We start from the raw sequence: 12729 nt of genomic DNA on the forward strand, positions 1-12729 counted from the left end.
TGCGTGTGCATGCTGTGCATGGCAATTAATACGGATCGTAAAGTTCTCACTAAGTGGAAAAGATTAGGCTCGTATGTATCAAAGGCAAACTTTTACTTTTACGTATCTCCAGCATTTACTGCCCATGAGGTTGCGATGCTGTGATGAGAAACTCCTCCGGTTTTCACTTATTTTGTTGCTCTTTAAAAGGAACCTCATGATTAAAAAGTGACAGTTATGGATAGAGTCCTGCTTTTCAGGTAATTAGATTAAATTAGAATGCATGTTGTCGTCCTGCGATGCCCACGTTCTCTAATTAAAATGAATGCGATGCAAACAGCGGCGAGCGTTTTCTTGTTAGAAAACAAGTTGAAGGAGAGAAAGTCAAATGGCAGACGTGCCTTTTGTAAAACTCGGTTGCAGTAATGTCTTGTTACCTGGGGGATGTTTTGTAATAAATGTGTTTGCTGAATAGTGCTGATGCTGGTGCTCGCTCCTGTGAAGTCTTTGCCAAAAAAGTGAAATCTGAACATATATTTTATTTACCGTAACTTTCCAACGTAAAAAAAGACAAATACGTTTTTCTTTCATGTTGCCGACTCCAGTAATGGCCTTGATCACGAGCAGCCGCCGAGGTGCTTCCTCTTTGTTCATGTGCAGTTGATGCGTGAGGTGAAACCAAAGCACGCCTGGTCGCACCACAAGGAAGGTGCTTGTGGGAGAGCACGACACCCCATTGCTCTTTCCACCCGGTTGCCCAGCTGGTGTCACAGAGCGCGTTGGATGATGGAGCACTCTCATTCCGAGTTGAGAGAGTGCTGAAGGTGAGAGTCGGCCCGAGACCCAGTTCTTTAATCCTGGCCGGCTTCTGCCACCTTGTTCAGCAAGATAAATTGACTTTTGACTCACTGGCCAAGCTTTGATAAACAAACACTTGTTTGCTCTTTTCCATCCCCTGAAGACACTGTGTGCCCACAACTGAGAGTCTTAAACAATTAAAGGCAGAATAAGATCTAGTGAACAGAAATGACGGAGAGCAGAAGTTTCAAAATAAAACAGATAAATAGACACATCTACTCATACTCTACATTTCACTCTCTTCACTATATAGCAACAGAGGTGCTATATATGTTTTCAAAGCAATTATATAGCTTATTGAATTTCAATTTGTCAGAAAGCAAATCTGTTTTCTGTGACAGGACGTGCAAACAGGATTTTGTGTCACTCATAACCGTTGGTGTGTTTTGGGGAAGTTCAGGTGTGATGCACACAGGCGAACCATGGGGGGGCAATTACAGGGGATGTCCAACACCTGGGTCCACGGGTGAGACGGGGGCTCGAGCTCATCCCAAATGACATTTCCTGCAAGAGCACTCAAATTCACACAATAACTATCTGTGGGTCTGACACTGGGTACGTCAGTGTGTGCTCTTTTACGTGTTGTGCACAGTATAGACACTGGAGCGGTGCATGAATTCCTACAGTGTAGTTTTGTCTCAAATCCAACACAGCCTGTGTGCACATAATGGAAATGACGATTGCAATATGTAACGTCGATGTTGTTCCCCTTTCCCAAAAAAACTTGTACCGTTGATGGTTAGCAGCTTTACACTCAACTATTTGTGTGCAATAAGCCGTAACTGTCGGTGTGATCATGCTTGTGCAGTAAAAATAAATGCAAATGCATGAATTGAGACGCAAAACACATCAGTTTATGATAATTTACAGAGTTAAGTCCTGTTTCAATGTGCAAAAAGTGATAGAAAGAAATGTGAATTTCTTCGGTCAACACAACTTGCAGACCCTCTAATTTTAGAGACAAAGAGGTTATCAGGTTTACAGCAGTGACCAATCACAAGAGCTACTCTGAGACAGCTCAACTGTCATGTTTGTTGGGCTCTGGAAAATACACCTTTTATGTGGAATGGCAATATGTCTTAGTCTTGTTCACTCAAGTACTTTGTAAGGTCCAATTTATAAAGAACCCGTCTCCCACCCACACTCCACTTAGCACTGTCTAAGTACTGAGGACAGAAAAAAAATAAACCTGAGTCTTATTCTCCTAAAAGTTCAGACATTAATAAAAATGAACACATATGTTTTCTTTTGTGACTAGTTTTTGTTTTATTGGATTGTTTTATTGTTCTGTTCCATTCCAGCAGCTGACTTCAGATAATTAATGTGTAGTGTTACTGGAAGAAGACCGTGCCATTTTAAAAGTGTTTCTCACCTAATTTCAAATTTCTGTGTCATTATCTATCAGCGTGCGTTGCTATTTTCCTCCATTTGGCGGCAAAGAATGTATTTATTAAAAGAGCATCACTCTATACAGAAGATCAAATTGACATTTTGCATAACGCTGTTTGAGAACACAACATTTCCCCCACATCCAAAAGGTGGTGACAACCAATCCAATTAGTGTCTTTCATACAAAACCAAGACGTCTCTTAAAGTCCTTTGAAATACAAACCTAAAATTAAGTCCCGAGCCACAAACTGATGGAACTGAAAAGAGTTTTTTTATTTGCGTGCTTTGCTGCCAACAGTGCATCGTCAACACTGAAATTTGTTGTGCTCGTTGGTGCCATTGGTTTTGGCCATAGACCACCAGTAGACATGCATCTGTCCTCCTATCCATCTTTTGTATCTCCCCATCTCTTTCTCCCCTTCATCTTCCCTCCTGGCTTGTAGCATAAATGGATTTTCATGCATCATCTGACCGGGTATATTGGAGTTGATGGAGTGAGGAGGATGACGACGTTGAATCCAGTCACAGCTTCTGTCCTGTACCTTTCTGTCAGTTCCCTCTTCTGTCAGATTTACCCCCTTTTCCCTGATCCTTCGTCTAACCCCTCCTCGATTGGACAGTTCCCTTCCTATACAAGATTAGCACCGCTGTAGTTGCAAGGCATGTATAGGGGAGAGCGTGAACTCAAAAGGAATCTAAGAAAGCATGTATTTGTACTACACATTTATCAGAACTTGGTTTTTAGAGGATTTTCTTTGTATTTTGATGCATTTTCTTCTAATTTTTAAAAACCTATTTGAAGGGGAAATGTAGAACTATTGATGTTCTTTTCTAAAACACGAGAAATTGACATAACCACGTTATTAAAAAGACTTCAGAGATAATTTGTGGCAATACAATACGTGAGTCCTGCAAAGCTCCTTTGTCTTAATGTTATTGATTGTAGATATTTCCAGTTTCAAGTTTGGTAATATTTTGAAAAGACTTTCACTTCTTTTAATCTAGAATTACTCCAGCTATGAAAAGCCTCCCTCCCTCCTTGGCCATCAGAAAGAATGAGAACTGATATTGTTCCCTTTACAGCAAGTCAGCTTCCCATTTGATTGCTTATCTCTTTTATTAGCTTGATGCTATTACTGGCATGGCTTCTTGGCTTTCATTCATTCCATTTTTATGCCGCAATATTCTCTCGGAATTGTTATCGGAGGCAAGCTCATCGTTGCGTTGTTTACGCATGATTGATTTGTGGTCCGCCGATCTTGCCCTCCGCCCCGTGCACGGCGTCGACTTGGCGGATGGACAAGGTTACTTATTCGCAGATGATAGACATCTTTATTAGGGGAAGAGAAAGCTTCAAAACCTTAAGCACAGGCATTTCTCGGGAGCGCGGCATCTTGCGGCCCGAAACCTGGCGTGCCCAAACCCATCCATCACGGGTCAGCTGACGGCCCAAGTTCAGCCAGTTTGCCCTCTGTCATCAGCCTGAAGGACGGAGCAAGGCTGGAGTTGGCTGCACGAGCTGAGAGCAGCAGTGAGTGTTTGCCCTGGCAGGAGGAGGAGCAGGGCAGAACCATTATCAATTCTTCTGACTCTGTTGAAGTTCTTGGTCAAAACATCTTGGAATCTGAATAACATCAAATAAGTTTGTCTGATTTTGTTTTAATGTATGAAGCAGAAGTACACAAGTTTGAAAATACCCATTATGGATCCTATTGGAAAAACAGGCAGCCTTGTTTACCCAGCGGCTCTAGTTTGAGACTTTAATGCATTTATTCCTGTGTAATGAAGATTTTACCCAGTAGTGATGGCAAATGTCATTAATGTTCCCATAGATGATGACTTGGAGTACTCGCATTAAGCCAAAAGTGTGGATGCTTCTTGTTTTTCTTTAAGACCATCATTCTCTCCTCCCTCTGTGTGTAATGGCACTTGGCATCAACGCCTGATGACGAGGCAATTTAAATTATCTCTCACTATTTAGTCTTTTCGAATGAGTGTCTCTTCTCTGCCAAGGCTATAGTTATCACAATGATCCTTCTCCAGCCAGACTGAAGTACACACACACACACACACACACACACACACACTCACTCTTACTTGCTTTAGTTTTGTAGCTGAAATGGCTTGCTCAGCAAAGCCATCTCCTTTCAGTCCATCTCTTCCTCGAGCTCTAATCTTGACGGTGTTACAGAAGCCATGTGAGGCCCAAACAACACGAGCTCATGAGTTAAATAAATATGATTGGTTTGGGCAGGTGGGTGTACCACCGTTGGGCATCCTCGGTCTAATGGCTTTTAACCTCACTGACCAAAGAGTGAATCGGTGTAATGAAATACTTTCCAAATGAGGGCCATTTTAGGCCTATTCACAATTTCAACGTTTAGCCTGGCACTTCCCTTCATCTTTATTGGCCAAGTAAATGGTCTTTTCCCAGAGCTTTAATTATTCATACATATTAAAGTTTAAATTCTCTTGCTCCTGGCTAAGCAGTTGTGTGTCTTTGAAATAAAGGTCATCAACGTTAGATTGATATTAGCTTCGCTGTTCAGGGATAATTTGTATCGTTGTCTTTGAGTGCGTCAAATGTACAGTGGTGTTAGACAGGATGGGAATCCATCTGTGCAGTGGGTGGAATCGAACATTCAACAGTGAGTTATCTTGGTATTTAAAGCTCTGATTATGGAAGTCGTTAATATGGATATATCATTAGGAATCGTATCAGTGCCTGGTGGAATTTTTGGACAGTTGATTCTTAATGCTTGGTTGCCATTTTACGCTACAACCCCTGATGGCCCCTAACATGGTTGCTTACTGTACATGTGCTCGACATTCATATTTTAAGTTTCATTATCATAAGAAAACTATTAGTCTTTTCTGACATAATAACAAAAACTGCAGCTGAAGCGGCCGACTTGATTGTAATAATTGGTCATTGTTGATTAGAGTGTATTTGGCTTTGGCCTTTTAAAAAAAATTCTAGTTGCTTGTTATGAATATCTAACAAGCCAGTTCATTCTTTTACATTTATGATCACTATGTCTCCCCATGCATTCATTAACACCATTTGCTTCAAGCCTCACAAATATCAGTTCTGTATCAGTCCTGTTTTCCACAAACAAATAGTAGTTTGACACTTTTACTTTCTTCTCACACTGTTACTTATGAGGCAACAACAACAGAACCATCACAAACAAAATAAACATTATACTCCCTAGTATTTTAATATTTATATTTTATTATTTTAATACTGGGCATGATTTTGGTTTGTTTTTTAAGCTGCGGTTACTTATTTGTCTCGCAACTCTGACATTGTCTCACTTCAAAAAGATTGGGACCCTCACATTATTGTTATACCTCCATATTAATGATACGATGTGGTCGAGCTCATAACTGCATGTGCTACATTTTTCCTGTTTTAATCCTAACATGGAATATGCTAATCTCTCTATTAATTTAGATAGGAGCTTGGTCTTGTTAATTTGAAATAACTGCCCGGGGGACGTTGCCAAGATGGCATATAAGCACATCATATTACTGGTAGCTAACTCAGTTATCTCGTTCGTACATAAATGTAGATCTGTTTAAAAACATAGGCATGCTCTCTCAAAATTAATACAATTCAAAATATTGCAGGGATGAAGTGGTGAAGAGGAAGTGAACTGTTGACTGCAGATGAAACATCACACGTCCAACGCAGCACTAAGGTCAGTTACACCTTTTACTACGCCTGAAACTCTTATTCGCTGTATGACGATGTGTTGTTTAAAGGTTCAGTGTGTATAATTTAGTGACATCTAGCGGTGAAGTTGCATGTTGCAGCTGAATACCCCTCACCTCACCCTCCCCTGCCTAACACGAGAAAAACTTTGGGCTACTGTAAAAAAGCATGGCGGCCTCCGTAGAGATCACCTGCTCCTCCTTATGTAAATATAAAGTATTTGAATATAAGGGTAAAGTGTAAAGAAAACACTCTAGTGAAAACATAATTAGGATTATTTTATGTTAAATTTCTTCCAGTAGATCCCTTTCACCTAAATGTTACACACTGGACCTTTAAAGAGGTAATAACCTGTAAGAATTGTCACAGTCTTACTCCTAACAAGTAGCCGGCTGCATGTCACCAGAAACGTCCATTGTACAGAACGAGTAATGATCTCTCGGTCACTTCTGTTCCAAAGTCACACATACTAGGACGAATCCCGATGGGCCTCCATATTGGTGGGCTGCCAAAAATACATTACTATTATTTGTGTGTGTGTGTGTTTCGGTGTTTGTCATCCTGTAGAGCATGTGTTTGAGCGTTTGGGGAATTGTTTCACTGGCCAATCAAATGAAACTTTTAACTTGAATGAATCTTATCTTCAGCATCGGGCAGTTGTTGACATGCTGCCACACCTGCATGGACGCGTTTGACACTGGTTTATCTTGCAGTGTGATTACATAACTGTTATTTTTAGTCTGGCGATTTCACGCCCAGAGACACACAGAGAAACAAGCATGATGGCATGGTTATGCTTACCTCAGTAGATATCAATACAGTGGATGTCTTTGACAACATTTTTAATGTTTCAAACTCAAATACCTACACACAGCCCCCAATTTAAACTTCTCTGTCTCTCTCTCGGATTCAGTTATTTCAGTATGTAGGGTGTGAAAAATGTCTGACTGCAGGGGCACGCTGTTTTATCACTACAGTAAGAAATGATCAATATCGCCGCAGCCCTGAAGGAGCTTCACTTTATTAGATACAGTGGGACGGTTCACACAGTGCTTCATGTGAGTGCAGTCCTGAGATGACTCAAATCTTTGTGAGCTTTGATTAGTGAAAACCATGATTGACTTTTCAGGGGCGTGATCGATGAGAGCCCTCACTGCAGATGGGTGGAAATGGCATGCCTTCAGTATTGATAAGCTCGTATCAGAGGGGGGGAGGGGGTCTACTTGTTGGATTGCAGGCAGCATCTTCGACTCTCAGGTAATGGAACTGTCATTCTTCCTCTGCGAGATAAAAATCGCCCCCCCCACTTTCCTGTTTCCTTCCTGCCATCTTCTGCCATGCTAAAAGGGTTATAAATTCAGCAAGGTGGCGCCACCATTACGGAAATAACTTGACTTTCTTTTCTTCTTTTTTTATTCCTTCTCTGTTTCTTCTCCTGCGAAACAAAGAAAACAGAATTTCACATGTTGTTCTTCTTTCTAGCTCAATTAACCAGTGTTTTTCTGTTTCGTGACAAACCCACTCACAACACTGTAGTTCACTCGATGTGCTTTTGTCGTGCAGATGGAAGTGCAGCACAGATCAGATGCACTTGTGCAAAATTAGCAACATTAGTGTGCCAAATGCCGCAATAATCTCTGTGTTTTAAATAATTAATATACTGTAATCCCCTGAATGACTGACTTGTGCTAATGATGGTTTTCCGATACAGTGCCCCTCGCTGCAGTGATTAGATGGGAAGGGGCTGTTCTAAAATCATCACGGCCGTACCTGTAATTGGAGTTAAAGGGTGCAAGGTGTAGGTGGCTAACTGCCCCGAGTGCCTCGCGTTGTCTCTCCGAGGGGGTCAGTGTGACATGTCACGTGACTCATGCTCTATTCCTGCGGTTCTTCCCACAGTTATTCTATTTTGAGAGCAACTGCGATGTGTGGGTTTTTTTTCCACTGAGAATTGCGAGAGAAAGACAGAAACGGGAAGGAAGACCGAGTGGGTGTTAGGGAGAGGAGGTCTCTGGAGATTCTATTAGGGCTGCTCTTGTACATGGGCACGACTGCCAGTTACACAGCTGATAGAGAGGCAGACTGAGAGAATGAAGGAGGGGAAGTGAATGAATATTACAAGCGGTGGAGAGGAGCATATGGTCACGGAGTGTGCGTGCCAGCAGTGTCCCGGTGGACTGAGAGTGTATGCTTTGCTCTCAGCTCTGTGACAGTGCAACCGGCAACACACATTTAATCATTGCTATCACTTACAACTCTGTAATTACAGCATTCAAAGTCTCCTAACTTTCTGAGCATCTGTGGAATAAGAGGATAAATAACTTGTAAAGGCCATCAGCTGCAAGCCTCTAATTTGTTATTTTGATCAAGCAATCGCATTGAGATCGTCCGTGTTCTCCATATTCAGGTGGGTGTCTGTTACAGCAGCTTTCATCAATCAGGTTGTTATCTGATTTGGCACCTGGCTCGATCAGTTGCTACAACATGCTGCCGACAACCCTGATAAATAAACCTGGAAGAACTATCCATCCCATCTGCCCCTACATATGTCATCTGATGTAACTCACCGGGATGGGAGCTCACACCTTACTGAGTCAGAATGGGCTTATGCTTGGCTGCCAGGTGCTTGTAATACATCCATTCAGAGGTTATGTGTGACTGATTTTAGTAACAGAGAAAGGCAATTAATTTAAGATTTTAAAGAACCAAAGCTCCAGTGGGTTATTCAGGGAAAACACTGCTCTGACCTCCTCGCCAGATACAATTGTATTCACTTGTGCTCGGGAGGTATTTGATTCTGTGAACTTGCTCATTTTTAATATTCAATGTCAAAATGTACGGAGAATGCATCTGGGTCCTGATATGGCTCCTCTTCCCTTTCACCAGTGCTTTCAGTTGTATTCTGTGAATGCTACTCACTGCAGTTTATTACAGGGTCACTTATTAAAATGTCGGTTTAGATTTTGACAACAGTAGATGTTCTCCTACTTGGTTATGACTGAAAGATTTGATTTGTGTAGTTTTTAGTGAAGTGTGTCAACATCTGATGGATGTCACATATTACCTGGGTGAGTTGCAGGTATGAGGATGCTATCGGCTGGTGGAAAAACATATTGCTGGTATATGCAAGGTCAGAAACAGGAAAGGTGTGACTGAATTTGAAAACGAGTTTACAAACCAGTTAAACTTTAGAATTGTGATTCACAGATCTTTATTTTAAAGGTCCAGTGTGTAAGATTTAGGTGAAAGGAAACTATTGGCAGAAATTTAATGTAGAATAATCCTCATGTTTTCACTTGTTTGTTTCATCTAAATTGTTTGAATTGTAGTTTTCTTTACCTATAAAAGGTCGTTTATAATAATTTGATTGTGACGAGGTACTGATTTGTTTTAACAGCAGAAATCCAATTATTCACCTTATATCTGTTGCTTTTAAAGGTTTTGAAATATCACCCTGTTACATTATGAATGAGCAACTTTTCATGCTGAGATAGCACATGTCCTATTTACAAGTAAAAGTAGCCAACTGTTAAAACTGTTTAAAGCTTTATTTAATCTCAACAGACCTGACGTTCCTTCATAGGTACATTCAGATAGTCCTTTTTATACATTCTCGCACTGTTTCAATTATAGCCCCCATTTTCCACTTCACCTCGGGAGCAGGGGGCGACTCCATTATGTGTCCCCTCATACAAAGAAACCTCCATTTTCCTCCAGACTTTCAATATGTCTTAAGCTATGATGGCCTACACATCCTTATTCCTTTCTTTACAGAAAACGAGGCTGATAAAAGTGCTGAGGAAATCCTTGCCTTTTTCATAATTTATTTTCACAATACGTACTCATTACTTATTATCTACACTACTGGCAGTTATTATATATATTTTTGAATAAACAAGAGATAACTGAAATCCCCCATCTTTCCCTGCAACCTTGGCCCAGACCTGGAGCTTTAGATAATGAATGCAATTAAGGGCTCGCTGCATTAAACCTGCTGGTAAACAGTGGGTTTATAGAGCTGCGCAATGTTGGACTTAATTTCTGTTTTTAGGGCAGAGAAAGGAGAGATAGGAGACTGTATACAAGAGGGAGAAGACATTTTGACAGTTCCCACATACAACAGTTAAAGGAAGTTTTAGTAAAGGGAACTGATTATCAAAATAAAAGACAAGAAACATTCATTGTGTTTCTTTAGATATATGAAGGAGGAGCTGAGTTGAGGAATGCATTGTGGTTCATTTGCAAGACATCCTGCAACAGGGGTTTGTTATGTGCATGTGTGAAGTTTAGTTTGTGTTTGTTTTGAGGCGCTCAAGAGTTTATGAGACACTTGAAGGAGGAGTTCAAGATTTGGTGCACACGCAGTCCATCTGCCACACAACATGAGAGGAGACGCACACAGACGTCAGGGTCAAAGCGACCGGAACGATTCATGATCCGATATCATTGATTGATAACTAAATACATGTGATTGACAGACCAGCATGCACATCTTCCTGCAGATTATGACGCAATGCTTTTAACTCCATTGCTGCAGATGAAGCGACCCCCCCCCCCCCCCCCCTTTATTTCTATCCCCATTAATTTTGCTTTAGAACCATTTTTGTTTCACTTTTTCTTCTGCATCACTTTTCTGTACTACATATCAAAATATGTTTTTTAGAAATGCTGAGAAAGTATCTATGAATTCTCTTTAAATCGGCACAGACTGTGACTGAAATCTCATTCTAGGGATGTTGGGTACAGTTCATTTGTTTGCACCTATGTTGGAAAAAGTATTACATTAAATTTTGATGCGGACTGCATCGAGATTGAGGCTGAACTGTCAGCGTGAATCCCCCCAAAGGTATCTATTCTGTCTCTAGAACTGTGCGGCCACTGAAGGTGCTCCACAAATCTTTAGTGTGAGACATGCCTCCTGCATTCTTGACAGCAAATAACTTAACTTCTATGTGAACATTTTCAGAGGAAGACAAACAACACACCAGTTTATGCCTCGGGCGAGACAGACCAAGCTAAACCAACACAGTTTGAGTGCCGCGGCAAAGCAAAGTTTGTGCTTTTGAGATTGCAGCGCCGCTTTAGAAAGGTGCGTGAAGTAGATACGGTTGACATGTGAAGGTGGTGGCACACTGCGAGTATTTTATCTGCCCTGGATAGAAGCAGTCCTGTAGCGCTTTTCTAATCTGTTTCCATTTTATAATTTCGTGAGTGCATCAACAAGGTCTCTGAGGAGTTAGCACTTGTAAATCACAGTGTGGAAATATTGTACTCTAGTAGGGTCCAGCAGTGATGCTTTAATACATTGCCGTGCACAACAGATATAGAGGCTTCTTCTTTTGCCTTCATTCCTACAAGATGATCTACACCATAAAATAACCCTTGAGCAATATATTGTCTCGTTGTTTTTATTACTTGCATAGTTCTCTGAGAATAAATATGAGTAAATATTAGTTTTTGTATCTCGAAACTTGAGTTAAAAGATAAGTTAGAAGAACTGTTCTGTAAGTGATAATTAGCCAGCGCTAGATTATGGTCACTCGGAAACCACTCCCCTGAGAACCTGAACATATGAATTTAAAGGTTCAGTGTGTAAGATTTAGGATTGATTGAATATAAAATAAACCCAGTGATGTTTTCACTATTGTGTTTCATTTAAATTGTACGAATTGTTGTTTTCTTGAACCTAGAATGAGCCCTTTATATTTAAATACTACGGAGGCCGCCATGATTTTTTTACAGTAGCCCAAACTGGATAAACGTAACACCTTTAGAGTTTTTATGACAACTAAAGTTCATGTTTGGAAGGGGAGGGTGAGGTGAGGAGTATTGAACTGCAACATGAAACTTCACCACTAGATGCCACTAAATTCTACACGCTGAACCTTTAACGTGTCAGAAAGGGGTGATGACAGTTTTAGCGACTAAGCTGCACTGTTTGCTAACTTAATATCTGCTGCAAGCCATTTGTTCAACACTGATGCAGAGGAGGATAGATGAGAAGGCTCTATATTAGTTGTAGAATTGTTGGACCCATAAACTCCAGTGGAGGAGGGAACTATCTGCTTGCACATTTTTCTGAAGGGAAGATATGAAGTACTTATATAAAATGGATTTGATGTAGAAATCTTTTTTATGTGCCCTGCAGCACAAGACGTCAACATTCTGGCTTGGCAGTTTTTCAAATGAGGTCAAAAGAGTTGGCAGTCAGGGAAAATGTCTCTTCCAAATTCACTATATACATTTTTGTATGTGCATTAATATATATATTGATATGTGATATTTATGTATATATGTGAAAAGGTTTGATCTGCAATTCGTATTCTTTGGCCTCGTGCAACCAGCAGACACAAGTTGTGTTTTCCATTAGAAACTAGCAGAGATGAGGAGTGGGCTACAGACACACTGCCCCTTCTGGAACCACTGAAGGCTTTATACAACTGTGTCCCCCTTTAATTATTTTCTCATTGACCATATACACAGATGCTGGCATGTCTCAGCAAAGCTCCTTGTGCAACACTACTGCAGGTTCCAGTTGTGAAAACTAGTGAAAAGTTGCCTTTTTCATCTGTAAGGTAACATACGAAACAAAGACGCATAACTGAACTACCATGGTATATGTGTGCAAAATTAAAAATTCATATTTATCCTTGCATGGAAGCTAATGCTAATAGTCACGATAGCTCTGAAAACCTTGTGAATAAATAAAGCGCTGTCAAACATCTCTGAAAGGTAAATTGTCTAAAAGCATCTGCATGCAAGTACACACAAGGTTGTTTGCCGGA

General features: G+C 40.6%; 1 long non-coding RNA gene across 1 annotated transcript in view; it reads left to right on the forward strand.

Annotated features, from left to right (window-relative positions):
- LOC109634865 (uncharacterized) overlaps window positions 1-12729 on the forward strand; it is a 43060-nt gene that overhangs the window by 16292 nt on the left and 14039 nt on the right. The window contains exon 3 of the long non-coding RNA XR_011239905.1: window positions 5860-5930. This is a non-coding gene — a long non-coding RNA (uncharacterized lncRNA). The remainder of the gene's footprint in view (window positions 1-5859; window positions 5931-12729) is intronic.

This window comes from Paralichthys olivaceus, chromosome 22, assembly GCF_024713975.1.
Source record: "Paralichthys olivaceus isolate ysfri-2021 chromosome 22, ASM2471397v2, whole genome shotgun sequence".
Classification (NCBI taxonomy): Eukaryota; Metazoa; Chordata; class Actinopteri; order Pleuronectiformes; family Paralichthyidae; genus Paralichthys; species Paralichthys olivaceus.